At 37.5% G+C, this 17,164-nt stretch overlaps 1 protein-coding gene across 5 annotated transcripts in view; it reads right to left on the bottom strand.

The window, feature by feature from the left end:
- CHL1 (cell adhesion molecule L1 like) overlaps positions 1-17,164 on the bottom strand; it is a 296,469-nt gene that overhangs the window by 207,410 nt on the left and 71,895 nt on the right. For all 5 annotated transcript variants that reach the window (XM_060766330.2, XM_067463473.1, XM_060766329.2 and 2 more), the window contains exon 2: positions 2,353-2,441. The gene's annotated coding sequence lies outside the window, so the exon portion shown is untranslated. The remainder of the gene's footprint in view (positions 1-2,352; positions 2,442-17,164) is intronic.

Genomic DNA, 17,164 nt, shown 5'->3' with positions numbered 1-17,164 from the left:
AGGTATTTGAAAAATGAATGATTTGTACATATTGGAAATAGTAGAAAGAGAAGTGAGAAGTTAGCAACTAAATGCAGAAAAATAAAGAACAGCAGTTTTTGTCTCACATTCCTTCACAGTTATTGTTCCCATTAGCAATGGCTGGTGCATGGGACAAAAGAAAACCCAATAAATGGCATTTTAAAATGCAAATTACCACATAGGACTTAAGAAGAGCCTTCTTTTTAGAGTGGACATTATAATATGGGCATTTTGTTCTCATGTAATTATTCTGAATGCAGTTAAGAAGACAAGAAAATGCATAGATACACTTTGTAACAATGACAAGGGTTTTTGTGTTTCTACTGTAAAACAGCCAGAAAGTTAGACATTGTTCAGGAAGACTATGAAGAAGAAAAAACATTAATTTCCGAGGAATAAATTGCTGGTGTCAGGCCTCCTTTTTCATTCAATAAAGTTTTTGGCAACGTCATCACCAAGACAGACTCTTTGTATTCAGTGGCCTTTTAACACGAAACTAGGCTTTTTGAAACAAATCTGAAATTCACTCCTTCCCAGCCAAATCTTAAAAGTTCAGAATAATGCAAATGTCAACTCTATTTTTCCGCACAGCAAAAATCACCACCCCATTGAAAGGACAACTAAGATGGCACAATAGCTCACATGTATTATTTTTTTCCAAGAGTTCTCTTCATTTGATCAGAACCAAGCACACAGCAAGGCCTTTCACAATATTGTTTGTGATTTTCACAGTTTAAAAAGTGTTAAAGCCAATTTCCCTGATCTTTTTGGGTATGGCTATAATCATGCTGCACAGAATAGCTGGTTATACTGTCCTCAACATTTACACAGTTAAGAGACTAATGGTGAGTCAAACAGAGTCTGATGTTCATCCACAAAATGCCAGCAATAGTCAACAGGACAAAATAGCAGATAAAATGTGCACAGCAATAGCAACACCAATTCCATAATTTTTTCACACTTTTCACACTTTACACAATATTTTCCTTCTAAAGGAAGACTTGTCCAAAAATGTCCAGTTCATCCCATTTGAATTACTCAACAGAGAATAATTCAATTATTTTAAGTGGTCAGTGCCTCTGAATGCTAGCTATAGCAGCAGTGCAAGACAATGTTTTAGGATCAAGTGTTTCATCCTTCCTGTAGTTAGTTGTTGTTGACTGCAGCATATCACTTACATTCAATGTGTTACAAAATTAAGTTTCAAAGCCATGTTCTCAAGCATCTTAGATGCCAATGAGCTAAAGATGTATTATCTGGGTACTGACTGCAATCTATTTTCTACATACTAAAAGGAAACAGTCTTTTGCCATCTGTAACACCTGGTTTTACACATTTGCAATGCAACCAGCACAGCTAATCCTGTTTACTTCAAGTTCAATTCTACAATGTAGAAATAAATACTCTTCAGCACTTTCAATTTAATAGACCACAGTACCAGATTTTAGTATAGGCAGCCTGAGACATTCAAATCTCATTCAATTTACTTCCTTTCCTGGGTGAGGACCTGAAATCCAAGCACATGCTTAAATGAGAATATTTTGGAGATTGATTTCAGTGAGTTGGAGTTTTGCTTAAGTAGAATGAAAAGCAGCTTCTAATCCACTTTTAATGGCTCATAGTAAGATGGGTAAGTCAAATTCCCTGCCATATTTGTCCTGGCTTGTTGGATTTTCTGATAATATAAGGTAAATCCAGATTTTGACAAAAATATTTTCCCCATGGTAGTTCAAAATCAATCTAACTTCTTTCTATGCAACCATCAATGAAAGTATTCTTGCATATATATGGGCAGAATAACCTATAGAAAGATTGTAATGGCCATAAGTTTGTCTGGCCTGGCTTGGTTGCTTCTGGGGGTAGGACTTTTCTCAGTATTGCAGCAAGCTTAGAAGGGGTTAATCTAATCACCTTCCCAAAGAGAACATCTCAGGCTTCTGGGATAACCTGTGATAGCTTGCTGAAATGAGCAGCAGCTGAGATCTCACAATAAAAGGGTCTGGTTATTGTTTGTTCTTATTCCTGACCTGGCTCTGTGATACTCGCCTTGTCTGTATTAACTGGACTCTTGGCCTTGGCTTCTGTTCATCATTACACTGGTTGTGTGCTATATGGTAATTCTGTTATTTTAGCCGGACCTTAAAGACTCAAGACTTTAGTTTGCTTTCTAACTAGTTCTTGGCTTATCTTGCTTTTGTTTAAATAAACCCTTGCACTAATACTGAAACACAACAAAGACTGCCACTTGTATTAAATGGTTAGTAATGTCTTGAGATAATTTTCACACCTCTAAACATACAGAGATGATAAACAAGATATAAAGATACTAACCAGTAGGTCAATTCCTTCTGTTTCTTCCACTGGATAGAATGGCACTTTCAAATCAGTTTCATTTTCAATTCACAGGACCTTACAGCACACTGAAAATAAGCAAAAATAAGCGATTAACAGCAGAACCACCATTATCTATGACTGACTTAAAATGTAATGAATAATGACAGCACGAATAGTTTCAAAACTATAACTGTGTGCATTTCACATATATTGATATGTCAGGGAAAGTAACTTTTTCAGTTAACCTAGAAATACGATAAAATCGTATATTTGGATCATAAGATACTTTAAATGGTTCTCACACAACTTAAACTTTAAGCATTTCTGAAATTCCTTTGTAACATTATATTCTAATTATGGTAACATGCTCTTTATGGTACTGACTTTGCAAAAGAGTTTGGTCCATAACCCTGTAAGCAGGCAATTGATCACATATATGGGGATTATATGACTCCTTTGTTATAACACCTTCACGGGATTGCTGGTGGGACCATTCTAAGTTAACCTTCAAAACCCAACATGACTTAGTAATAGACTCTTTTGAAGGAGGCTAAGTCTGAAAATCCTAAAGTTGAATCAATTTAAAAACCTATACTATAGAAGCTTTTTACATAAGACAGTAACCTTTCCCCTTTTCAAAGCAGGCAGATTAAAGCAGGCGAATGAAGTAAGTATTTTGGCAAACTAAGATAAGAATAGAAAATAGGCATTTCCTGCTGTTTGGCAAAGCAAAGGATCATTTACAAGTTACAGAGTGACAGAGGAGCAAGAGACACGTATCACAGAAAACCTGCAGAATAAGGAAAGAGAAACTGGAAATAGTCAGCAGAATAATGAAGAGGTCAGGCTTAATAGGTCACTATGAACCAAAGATTGAGAGGAAACAGAAGTCCCCCTCCCATACTGGAAGGAGTGACATGTAGCTTTTCTGCCTATATGACCTTTCATTCACATCCTTATTGCTTAATTTAGGGAATGCAGAACCAGCAAAAGTAGGAAACTTTAATGTATAACCAGGTATAGGATGTTTGACCTTTTGCCTAATCTCATTGTTTAAGATGTTTGTTAAAGAGTATAAGAAGGCCCACTTTTGAGATGTAAGCACGGGCAGCCACTTTGAGTGAAACACTGTGTTGTTTCTGGCTTGTTCCGTCTCCCCACGGCCGTGAAGAAAATAAACGAGATTTGCTTTACCTCTGGAGGCTAGACTCTCTTCATTTTGCTGCCCTCTGCAACGGACTCAGCAAGGACCCCAAGCAGGGAGTCCCCTACATTTCAAAAAACTGAATTATCCTACACCTATCCTGTTTCAGTTTTAAAATCATTGGGGGAAGGCCTTCTTGGGTTTTATTGATACTATATAATTAATGCACTTTTGTTGGGCCTTTGAAAATGACTAGTCCCAAGCCCCAGGCTATCAGTTAGGATTCTGCCTTGAACTTCACTCACTACCCCGGTTCTCTGTCATCTCGAAGTACTCGCCCTGGTCCAGACCTTTTTATAGTTCTTTAACAGCCCCTGGAAATGAGTAGCCCCAGGACCCACTATTGCCATTGTTTGGACTGGTCCTTGCACTTTGCCCATTCCCCCGGCCCTATGTTTTTTTTTCTGCACTAGCCTCAACCCAACCCTCTCAAATTGTTTAGGCTCACTTTAAAATTCTGGCCCCTGGTAGCTTATTTTGCACAATATAATAGTGTCAAAACTGGTTTTAATGTATATGATAGTGTTAATAATTTTATGCCTATGTTTTGGTTACTCTATATGTTTTCTGTGTTATTTTGCATACACAGAAACTGCCCTAAATCCACTAGGGGAGATAGAATGGTATATTATTATTATTATTATTAATAATAATAATAATAATAATAATAATAATAATAAATTATTGCCACTTTAAAAGCCATGGATCAATGCAATGGACTATTTGGAGTTGTAGTTTGGTGAGGGAGGCACCAGCACTCTTTGGCAGAAAATATTAAAAACCTTGTAAAACTGCAATTCCTAGGATTCTATAGCATTGAGCAATGACAGTTAAAGTGGTGTCAAACTACATTAATTTTACAATGTTGATGCTTCCTCAGACTTTTGTCAATGCAAGAGGGCATTTTAGGTGGCTGGTTCTGGGACCAGAATGTACATGTTATGGGAGACTAGTTGGGCTTCCTGTTAGCAGGCAAAGTCATTTTACTCAGATAAGGCTTTAGTGTTTAAGCTGTTTAACTGCAGAGTAGATTTCATTATTAAGTATTGTTATTATTATTATTATTATTATTATTATTATTATGCCTCATTGATGAGTTTTTTTATTGTATATAGTTTTTAATTAATGAAAGCAATGTTTTAATCATAGTTTTGTTATTTTATGTAATTGATTTTATGATTTTATTTTGTTAGGAGCCCCAGGCAGGAGAGAAAAATAAACAAATCAACAAATAAAACAAATCTTGTAGCTCAACAAATACAGAGGAGGATGTAGAACAACAGGAAGAAGTAGATGCTTAGTGTAGAGAAACAACAAGGGGTAGCATATAATGCCTTACTTTGGTGTATTTATACTTTCTTCTATCCTATTTTACTCTCACTGGGGGAAAAACAAGCTAATTTTCAAGCCATTCTATGGAAATCATTTGCATATTTGAAGAACCAAATATTCCAACTTTTTAAAATATTAATTGTTTCTCATATTTAATTGTGTGGTTTTTTCCCCTCCTGGTGTAAATCACTGCTTGAATTATACTGCATGCTGGGGACAGAAACATAGTTGACTGGTTCCTTTCTTTTCCCTTGCTACTCAGTAATCTCTTTATCCGTTCTCAAGCTAGATAAAGTTGCAATGTCCCCCGGGAGAAATTTCTTCTCCCTACATTTTCATATCTAAAAGAACAAATACATTGATGTGTCAAACCAAAAGACAAGACAGAATCTTAAACAGTTTTTATTTATTTATTAAAACATTATAAATATAAACATGCAGTCAAGTTTCACCTAGGGTTATAAATGTTGTGGTTACTCAATATGCAAGTGATCACCCAGACATGAAGAATTTCATCCACAGTTATTGTGATGCCTCCAGGAACAAAATCTGACACAGTTTATTCCATTAATTATTTCATTCATTAAAGCTACTGCTTGAGTGTACAGTCATTTCTCCATGTAAACAGATTCATCTCTGGATTCCTCCATCTACAGCTTGAAAATATTCTAAAAAACAAATTTTGATTTCGCCATTTCAAATTAAGGAAACCACCTTACTATGTCATCACATATAATGGGACTTAAGCATCAATAGATTTTGATATCCAAAGGGGGGCCTAAAATGAAACCCCAGCAGATACCAAGGTTTCACTGTATGTAAATCTGTGATAATTCCTTGTTCTTAAAAGAGCTAAATTAGCAAAAAAAAAAAAAAAGTTCAGAAATAACTAGAGAAACTGCAAGTTGCTTCTGGTGTAAGAGAATTGACCATCTGCAAGAACATTGCCCAGGGGATGCCCAGATTTTTTACCATCCTGTAGGAGGCTTCTCTCATGTCCTTGCATGGGAAGCTGGAGGTGACAGATGGGAGCACACTCTGTCTCATGGATTCAAACACCTGACCTTCAGGTCAGCAATTTAGCCTTCAGGGGAAGGGGCAGGATTTTGAGAGAGAAATGTCAATACTTGGTTGGCTTCCCAAATTGCACTACAGCTAGTTTGTGAGATTGAGAGGAAGGAGAGGAACCTAGAGAAGGGGGGGGGGGGTAGGGTTGCAGATCAATTCCTGCTCTCTTCTCGGGAGTGACAAGATTGGAATGGAAAGTCTACCCACAGTGGTGTATGTCTTCCAAGATCAATGCTCCTGTCTATTCGGGAGTTGCAGGATTGGAAGGTAAAGTCTAGTATCTCTCAATATATTCTCCCCAAGTTTTATAACAAAACAAATCAATGAGTGGGCAGGAACAGCACTCACTCATGTGATAAATTTGAAAATACATTATTTTGGGAGAAAAGGCAAGAAAGAATGTTTGATGGGATCTGAGAAATGATACAATTTGTTTTCCAATACAACAGGACATAATGCTACAGATATATGATGCTCCACCCCCACCCCCAAATGTGATAACTTCCTATGTATTTATTAGGCTTCTTAGGTTCAGTTCAGAAAAACCTAAAATTTGGAAAAACATACTGAATTTGGATTTTTGAACCAATTTCGAACCATGCAGGAATAGTGGAAGGAGCAATTCCGAATTTGAACCACTTACCCATTGTGCGGAATTATTTTCAGATGTCTCTCACAATTATTTTGATTTTCAGAACCATTAAGCAACTTTGGCAGAGCCTAAACAAACGGTTTTAAAATCTTGCAGTTTCCCTTCCCTGGTGAGTGGCGGTGATGCAAAGAGGGACGAGGTGGGTGTGGCTAAGCACAGCTCTTCTTGAAGGCCACGTCTTCAGTGGTAAAGATTGCAAAATGTCCTGCTATTAAACTACAGGACCTTTTGCAATCTCTACCACTGGGGGCGTGGCCTTCAAGAAGAGCTGTTCTTAGCCACGCCCACTTCTTTGCATCGCCACTCACCACTGGAAGGGAAACCGCAAGATTTTAAAACCATTTGTTTAGGCTTTACCAAAGTTGCTTGCTTAATGGTTCTGGAGAGCAGGGAAGGTTGTCAAAACACCTGCCATTAATGCAGAAGTTCGGAAATTTCTGATATTTCTGATCTTTTTTTTCCAGAACATTTCAGAAATCATTTCAAAATCGAATCGCCAGCACCCCCTACATCCGAAACGAGTTTTGAACCATTTTTTTATCAAACAAGCCTAGTATTTATGCATGCAGCTCTGTGACATGGACATGGACATCTCCTAGCAGATGTCCATGCCTAAAATAGGAATATCATGAAAAATTCCATATGCTATTACAGGTTTAGCTCTATTTCCAGTTTAATTGATTGCATCTTGAACATGTATATTTATCTCATAATGAGGGCTCCAATGAAGAGAGGCAATGGTAAACCTCTTCTGAACAAATCTTGCCAAGAAACCTCTGTAACAGGTTCATCTTAGGGTTGTCTTAAGTCAGAAACAACTGAAAGGCATACAGAAACACCTGTGTGCTCTCTGCTTCTGACCAGCTCCCTGATACATATATCTGTGTGGGAAAGGCTGGTGTAACATTAAGTAATCTGTGGCAAGTACAAATGCCACTTTCTATAACTGAAATATGGAGCATTTGAATTCCACATTATTGTCAGAAAAAGGATATGAGCCAGTGGCATGGTTATACCACAGAAATGCAGTTTGATATGCTGTGTTCATGGAAAAAAGGCGAAAGAAACAACAACAATATCCACCTAGATTTCAGAAAAGACTTGCTGTTTAATCTCAGCAGGGAAATACTATTCTATGACAATAATGTCTACCTGTATTCAGGAGTCAAGGGCACCAATTGATTGTTTCACAGAGAGACAAAGCTGGTGATGCTGAAAAGATTCACTAAGGTGCACAAAAGAGTCTTTGATGTGATAGTGATGGGGGGGAAATGTTTTCCCACTACTTCTATAGGCATGCTTTGCCCTTAAATACATCTATATGGACAATTCAGGACTGGAGTGTTTTTGCAGCTGCAGAGAGCCACCCAACCCCAACAGCCACTTTTAGAAAAGGGCAGCTTTCCAGAAACAATGAATTCTTTGACAGCATCACAATCTTAAATGCTGTCCTGTTGTTCTGTTGTCTGGATAAAAGGATTTATAGTCATTTATATATACTGGTTAGAGCAAGCAGTTGTAAGATGTAGTACTTCCAAAGTGATTATCTCAGGGAATGGGCAATGGGAAAACAAAAAAGAACAGAAAATCTGTGTTTGTTGCACTACTCAGACTGTATATGGACAAGCGTTAACCCAATTCTTGCAGTCTCCCCTTGAGTCCCCATTTTTGCAATCACACCTGCTTTTATTAGAGCCATCTCATTGCACTTTCAATTTTCAAGAAGGTCAAAGGGTTTAGATCAGTCAACAGCTCAGGGTAGGGAGGTTTTATTAATTTTGACATATTCACTGAGGTGGAGTCTATGTTTCATCTGCCCCATATGATGCTAAGAAAATTAATGTGGGAGGATGGGGTTGCACCACGTTAGCCATGTCAGAAGCTGGACAAATACGTTGTGCATCAGAAGACAGGGAAACACCCCTGCTGCTGTTTCCATAATGTTAGGGATTCCTGTATCTGCATCTCATGGGTCAGTTGATCCCTTCATCACAAATACATTTATTTCAAAAGAAGTTTGGGTGCATTATAAATGGTCCAGACAACTATGAAGATGTTAACGTCAATAGGGGCCATGTTGACTCCACTTTCTGCAAAGCCAATGTAAATATTATCATTGTCACCACTGGCAGCTGTACACTTCCATATTAAGGAATTGAATCCAAAGTTCTTAATGTTATCCCCACTGATTCTGCACTTTGGATAGCACTTTTAAATAAAACTCATAGCAGATTGTATTGTCGAAGGCTTTCATGTTCGCAATCAGTGGGTTGTTATAATATTGCGCAAAAAACCTACAACAGCTCATAGTAGATTCATCACAATGCCTGACGCAGGAAGATCACACTGATCATTATAAATGCTTGTGATTACAAAATGGCTTTCTCATGATGCGTAATGGCTGGCCATGCTTTGTTTCCTGCAGATTATCAGGAAAATAGGCAGTGAAACACTACAGTGTGAGTTATATTCAGACTGCCCACAAATGTAATTGTCTGGATTTGGGATGTAAGAGAAATCCATCAGTTTCCTGAGAGGTGATGAATTCAGAGTTTTCAACCTCGCAATACATTTTAATGAAAATAAAAGCCCCAAGAAAATTGTGGGGGCATCTCTTTTTCTGCAGGAATTTTGAAAAAAAACTGTGCAGCTTTTCAGTACAATTTTTACTCCACATTACCCCACATATTCATTTTTTTCTTCAGAATTTTAAAATACATGGTTCATCATGTTTTAGAGGCCAGTATTTAGGTATTGGTTCATAACTGCCACATTTACATGATAGGTAACAAGCCATTGAATCTGCTTGTGACATCACAAAGACAAGCATACAATATGTTCCTGTAATAATATATTTTATTCCAGCACAAAATTTTATACTTTGTGATGTTTTTATGTTGTAATTTGATATTTTTATGGCTGCTTTTGTTTTTGTATTATGATTTGTTGTTCTGTGTTGTTTTGATTGCTATTATTACTATGTATTTTTGTTGTAAGCCACCCCACGTTCCTTTTGGGAGAGGGGGCAGGATGCAAATAAAGATGATGATATTATTATTATTAATGTTGTACACCAATAAAGTGATTATAATAAAATCTGTATGGGTAAAAAAAAGAAATGCATTGAATGACATTGGGCCCTTGCTTACAAATGATAGATGGAACAAGGTTTTAGAAAGAAAATAGTCAGCATTTGTGTTTTCCCAAAGAAATAGCAGTGTAAAGGAGGAAAGGACAAAAAAAGAAGAAGAATAAAATGCTGTACTGATCCCAGGAAACTATGATGTCATGGTGAGGACAAAAGCCTAAGCTTGCATCTTTAAAGGCACTCAAAAATACATAAAATGCTACGATTTCAGCAACTAAATAATTACTGCAAAACCAGGGTCTTGAAAAAGGTCAATGTCCTTGAAAAAAAGCAGACGCTTGGGTATTAGTATTATTTTTGCTCCTATTATTATTCCATGTAAAGCATGTGAACACAAAGGACAGCATATCATGATTGGGTCTTCAGACTCACATCATCAAAAACATGAAGGAATGAATTGCTGAACAGGAGAGTACAAAAGGCGAATGAGGCAGTTTCATTTTTGCACATTTACATTATGAATGCAAGCCATAATTGCATAGCTGCCACTCTACTGACAAGATGTTCATATCTCTAAATATTATGATGATTCAGTTTTTAATAATAGCTGGAAAGGCCTATCGTTATGAAAAAAACAAACCAAAAATGAACTTGTCATTTTCTTTGGTGTATCATGAAAAACAAAAATGTGTTGTGAATTTTAATTACTTAGAGCCTAGCTGTTACCTTTGGAAAAATAGTTTTCTGTATTGCTATGTACATTTTTTCTGAAGTTACATAGCTACTACAGCCTTATTTCTCAACAACTAGACTTTAAAATAATATCCTCAAATAATTATAACAACACTAAAAAAAATCAATTTCAATATTCCACTGGTTTCAAGTTGAAAGTTAAGCATTGTGAAATGTTACACATATCTAACTCATCAAATTCAATGGAGCTCAATCCCAGGTAAATAGCTTTAGGATTCCAGTTTTCTATTTCAAGTATTAATGTTAAGGGATTATACTCTAGAAGAAAGAAACCTATTTTTTATTCTTTCCCATTCTGCTTAAAAACAATACAACTGCTTCAAAAATGCATTTTGGAGCTAATATTTTAGTGAAGCTGATAGCTCAGTAGAAGAGTTGGGGTACTGTAAATTTATAGGGTATTGTAAAATTATGTCAGCCTCAAGGCTAAAACACTTTCACTGCATAACTTGGATTCAATGCAACTTGTGCTAGGTGGGTAGGCCATTTCCTTCTCTACTAAAAGCAGCTGAATATACTCAGCCTCCAGCCATACACTGTCAGTGATTCCCAAACACTGATCCTCCAGATGTTTTGGACTTCAAGTCCCAGAAGCTCTAATCAGCTTGGCCAACAGTCAGGAATTTTGGGAGCTAAAGTCCAAAACTTCTAGAGACCAATGTTTGGGAATCATTGCTCTAAATACACATGAATAAAAACCATTTAAACGGGAGAGTATTTAATAAATTGGAATGAATTATTCTAAGTCTATGCTGGAGTGGTAAAATGGTTCTAAATAAATAAATGAATCTTTGAATGTTTGTCTAGCAGGAAGCAATAACTGTGATCCAAGGCTTTGTCCATGTACAGTGGGAGTCTTTCACCCTCATCAGATGGGGCTTACTTTGACATGATATGCCAGTTCAACCCTAGTTTACTCATGGAGTCTTCCGGCTCCCCTCTCACAATACAGAGGAACTGCTAGTGGGGCCCCAAATATACTAGATGGGGAGGGCTATGCTGCTGGGTAAGTCTACCAGAGTCACTGGATGATACCCCTTAACCAAATGGAGGAAGAGAGACATATAATGAACTTGGAAGCATTGGCGATTCTACTGGCCCCTGCATGTCAAGCAGGAAGGACTTTGCCACTGCTGTATTCTCTTAGATTTTCATGACTGGGAATGTGTAGAGGCAGAGATGTGTACACATCAAAGCACATGCATGTCAACATTTAAGATTTTTTCTCCTTTTTTATGGGTTAATGGACTCAGGTTTTGCTGCTTAATTCAGAATATATCATTGGAAGTTGCATTCACTTCAAAAAACTCTTCTCTTACAACACTGTTGTTCAAGAAAACCACCTTTGGCTTGTGAGATTGTTCATGTGGGTTTTTTAATCTATGCCCCTTTCTGTGGCTGATGAGTCAAGCTAACCCTTGCTCTGTTAGCTGTTTACTTGATTTTACCTGTCTCTATTAACTAATGACTTTCACCTTGAAACCTTAGGACCCAACAAGATTTGTACATTTGTATAGAAGAAAACTATGCTGGAGTGGTAAAATGGTTCTAAATAAATTCTAGGGATCATAGAACCTGAGGCAGAGTCTATTTTTTATTGAAATAGCCACTTGGATGGAAATATATACTTAAATCCTCTGAGAAAATTGAAATTTTGCATATAAATTTCATCAAACAACCATTTAATTTTTTGAAAAAAAAGTCAAAAGAAGGAATGGCACAGGAGGAGAGAAGAAATGAAATTTGTAGTGGAAGCTACGGAGCTCTTGCTTTTCAAACAACATTCATGGACCTCTTGAATTAATACAGGGCCATCAATCTTAGATTGTCACTGAAAACACTGTTTGAAAGCTCTTTGAATAAAAACTACACTAAGAACATTTCCATATATGATTTTTCTCCAGCATATTTCCATATATAAATTATTCAAATATATTCAATTGATAAGGACATGAGGTTCAACATTATTGTTGCTGCACTTGCAAATAAACTATTTTGATTTGCAACTTAGAAAGAATCCAGTGTAATAACTCATGTTCTTCCTAGACTAGGACAACTCAGGTTCATGCTGTGAAGGTGATACTGGATAGTCCTAACCACAGATGTCACATAATAAACATATCTTAATATCTATTTACATATCTAAAACAATACAAGTAATAATATATTTCCTATCCTCTTTAAACAATATGATACAGTGTTATGTGTATGTAACAGATTAATATCCTCAAAGTAATGCATGAATTGTTTCTAAAGGAGTACATGTGCAGAGGTAGTTAGTGCACCAGTGGCATCCATTCTTTGAGACACTTTACTTGGCTGTACTGACAGAGGCTTTAAGATTGCATTCATGTAATATACTGGTACTCTGTGTGGAGCTAGCTCTGGAGAGTGTTTGGAGAGTTCCGCTGGTCCAATGAACTGCAGCCAGATTTCTAACAGGTACTGATTACAAGGAGCATGCAACTTCTTTGTTGCTGTACTTCCACTGGCTGCCAAACTGTTTCCAAACACAATTCAAAGTTATGTATTTAACTTATAAACACATATATGACTTGGGCCCAGATTACTTGAAGGGCTGCATCTTCCCATATCAACCTGTCTGAGCTTTAAGAGCATTTATCTTAGTGCTTTCACAGACATGGTTGATAGCAACATAGCTTTCCCTTTAGACACTCTGATATTTTGGAATTCTCCACAGAAGTTAAGATGGTTCCTTCATTATTTTCTAGGCTTGTGTGTTTTGGCTGAACCTTGGTCCGTTTCTATTGGCTGGACACCAGTAGACACCCATATCTGTTTTTGCATGTCTCCCTGATTGCGTTTTTGGACCACAGCCGAAAAATATGGCTAGATCTGGCCCACTTCCTTTAGAACAGTATTTCTCAAACTTTATTCTTCCAGATGTTTTGAACTTCAGATCCCAGAATTCCTAACATCTGGTAAACTGGCTGGGATTTCTGGAAGCTGGAGTCCAAAACACCTAGAAGAGCAGTGTGAGAAACACTGCTTTAGAACACAATCTTTCTTCTGAAACAGCCAAGCATGGTTGGTTAACTGAACATTCCTACTGTTCACTCTGAAAGAGATCTCGATAGTCCTTTTCCCCCCTGAAGACTGTGCTTACTTGCATCATACTGGGAGTTTCACAACTGTAATTACAAAGGAATATGAACAAACTTTAAGCCATGTCCTAGTGTATGAAAATACACTGATGATGGTAATTGCAAGAAAATAAAGAACAGTATAATCACATTTTCTATGGCTTCACGGTATCCTGGTTACTCAGTCAATGCAATGAGCTGGTACTTAGGCTGGTTCCTTCTGCTTCAATTGATCAGGACATTGTAAAAAATGGTTTTTTTTCTCTGAAACCTTTAATTCTTGGCAGGGAACCTAAGATACAAAGGTAGGGACCCTCCTAGGCTCAAGTAGTTCTGCTCCCAAATGTCCTATAAAGCAGCCGTTCCCAAACTGTGTTCCACAGAACTCTAGGATTCCACAAAAGCATTGTAAGAACTCAGTGAAAAATCATTAAAACCTCTTTTTCCAAAATTAATCAGGATTTGATTCCAAACATTCCAGATGGTTTCTTCTAAAATGGTGTAAGGACCCCTGAATCACAGTCAAATTACCACCGTGCCAGTTAAGGTGCTTCTACACTGACATTATAATGCAGTTTAGAAGTGAATTAAAAGAAACCAGTTTTGCTGTGCAGCACCAAAATGAATACCCCAGGAACCTGTTTGAGGCTGGGACAGTGACAGCAGCATCCACCAGTTGCAGAAAACCAGGATTGCTTTTTTTCTTTTTAACCAGTCAACTGAGATGTCCTTTGGGCAGTACTGGACCACGACAGAACATCGGAAATGAGAACAAAAGGGTGGTGAGCAAGAATCCCCATGGGAATGATGTGATTTCTTTCCAGGAGAGTTTTTTAAAATGGTTTTGTAAAAACTATGTTTAAGTAGTCATACTATAAGTGTTCAACTTTACATTTGGCACATGTATCCACCCTTTAGAAATCTTCTAGCCAGTTGTGTTTCAGCATTTTTAAAAGTGTGTCAGTGCAGCACTTGTCCTGAAAAGTCCTGAAAAGTGTTCCATTCTGGTTTTGATTCCTGCATAGCATATACTCTAGTCAACTACAGCACATTATCTGCTTTATTACAAACTTTCTGGTGATAGGTTAACATGCTATTTCAGGCTTGGCGCATGCTGCAGCACACATTTGGAGTGTATGCTTTGTGGATACCTCACCCCAAGCAGATTTCAAGCTGCATTGTATTATTATCATTATCATCATCCTCATCCTCATCATTTAATTACTTATTAATCGCCCTCCATCCAAGATGCTCTAGGCAATTTACAAGCTAATATTATCTGTGCAGATGCACTCTTGGGAATATTGGGAGCATTTGGAGGTGGCACAAATTTCTTTGCAGAGTGTGAAGTGGGTCATAGAGCCATCTGAGGCTCTTTCTAGTGCAATCTCCACATCACAACACTTGTTTATCCCTGCCCTTGGGATCTTCACAGCCCTCAGCTTGTTTCGTGCACCCCATGGCCAAACTTCAAAAGATCTCTACATGTGATTGGTTGAAACTTTTGGCATTATTACATAGCTCCTGCCGTTGGAACCCAACAAGTGGAGAAGCCATGTATTTCTTGCTTCTGCTTCAATCTGTAAGAGGAATCCAATGTTTGTGCTTCTATTAATGGAAGGCTCTTTTATGGCACTTCTATTCAGTGCTATGACTTCACAGTGGAAAATAATTAATGTAAATAAGAACAGGGATCACAGGTTTCACTTTGGAGATCGCTGTAAGTGATTAATAATGCAGCTGCTTCAAACAACTGTTCAGGTCACTTGTGAAGTTGAGCCAGCCATGCCTTCCAGGTTTCAATACATCTAATTTTTAACTTGTTATGTATGATGCAGCTATCCAGCACAGCTCTAATATCACTGACAAACCAAACAACAATAGGTAAAATTAGTTCTTCTGTTTTATATACCAGAGATGGAGAGTGGATAGCCCTTTAGACTATACTAGACTGTAGCTCCCATCGTTACTATTGGTTATGCTGGCTAAATCTACTGGGATTTGAAGCTCAGCAACATCTGAAGGAAAACATGTTACTCCAGATAGTTAAAGCTTTGATAAACGTCAAGTTTGGGGGGGGGGGTTGGAGGGGGGTAGTAAGAACAGAAGCTTGGAATGCACAAGAGCTTTGCTAGACATATCCTAATTGAAATCAGATAGGAAAAACACATGGCTTTCTGAAGGCTCTTGTTAGATTATGCCTTCCTAGCTTAGATTCTATCCAGAGTCCACCTGCTTTAAATCTATTCCTGCAGGCATAGATATTACTTCCAGGAGCATACAAGTCATCCATTTAACTTACCCTATTAATGTGACAGATGACATGGCCCAAATCTCTGACATGCACACTTTCAACAACTCACCCCGCAACCCAATGACAGTAACTAGTAATGGCACAGTTAACAAGCATACTCTAAATCTTCCACTTATTCCTGACAAAGGAAGCAGTAAAAATGAAAGGAACCTAACCATTAAATGGATTGGGATAAGCAAGAGGAGTTACAATAGGGTGGATTTATTTAATCTGTTATCTTAGTTTGTGGTTTGCAGTTCAAAGCAAACCAGCAATGCGAACAGCACCTGGATGGTGAAGAAAACCAGGCCTGTCTCATCGAGTTTGATGGCACTTATGTATCAGTAATTATTAATCGGTAAGCATCAGGTTACGCCACTCCAGCTCCAAAGAGAGCTCTTGTGATTCCAATAGTGTGGAAGCTTAGCTCTTTTTTATTCATCAAACCTTACCAATTCCTTTCTGAAAATATCTCTGAACAGCACTCTGTAGCTCTTAATTTGCATTTCTTTTCTATTTCATTTTGACTGTCTGACAAAAAAAAATCATCTGAGAAATGAATGTTCAGTTCCTCCCAGATAACTGGAGGCAACCCTGAAACCTTTGTAGTGTCATTGCAATCCTTCTTTTTGTGAGGGTCACTGTCTAAGAATAAATCTAAGGCAGTTGAAACATAACATAAACTCTTCTGACCCTCCACCCACCTTAGAAACTTACTGTTAAACTGCATTATATTAGCCTACAATGCAATTAAACTGCATTATAGGTGTCTACATTGACCATATAATGCAGTTTCAAACTTTATTATAGGGCACTGTAGATGGGTTCTTACACTCAGATCATACCACACTAGCTCATTAGTAGTGATGGTACTTCTAAGAAAAATAAACAGTGCATGTCTTCCATCTTGTGCTGTCTTGCATATATAGACTCAACCGTTTGTCATATTCTTCTACCATGCTGCGCACATTTATTACTGTCAACAGAGAAAGCTGTACTCATGAATCCCCACCATAAAGATATTAAATCATAACACATGGATAGTCTTCCCCCAGAAACTGTGCTAAAAGTGCAGTTGTGTCAAATATTATTCTTTTTTCTTACTTTGAAACAGAAAAGACTATGAGTGGTTATGTATCTTCCTTCTTTTGCTGGAAGGGGACACGCTCTGCATGCAGAAAATCTTAGGTTCAATAAGTTGCTTGTCCCTATCAAACTGAAGAAATCTTCTGTCTGAAACCTGGAGAATAGATACCATTCAGTGTACATGAACTAATAGTCTGATCTGGGATAAAACAGATTCTGTTGGGCTAGA

The sequence above is a fragment of the Anolis sagrei genome, chromosome 2, assembly GCF_037176765.1.
Source record: "Anolis sagrei isolate rAnoSag1 chromosome 2, rAnoSag1.mat, whole genome shotgun sequence".
NCBI lineage: Eukaryota > Metazoa > Chordata > Lepidosauria > Squamata > Dactyloidae > Anolis > Anolis sagrei.
Note: the sequence above shows the minus strand (reverse complement) of the source record. Positions and strands in the feature narration are given on the sequence as shown.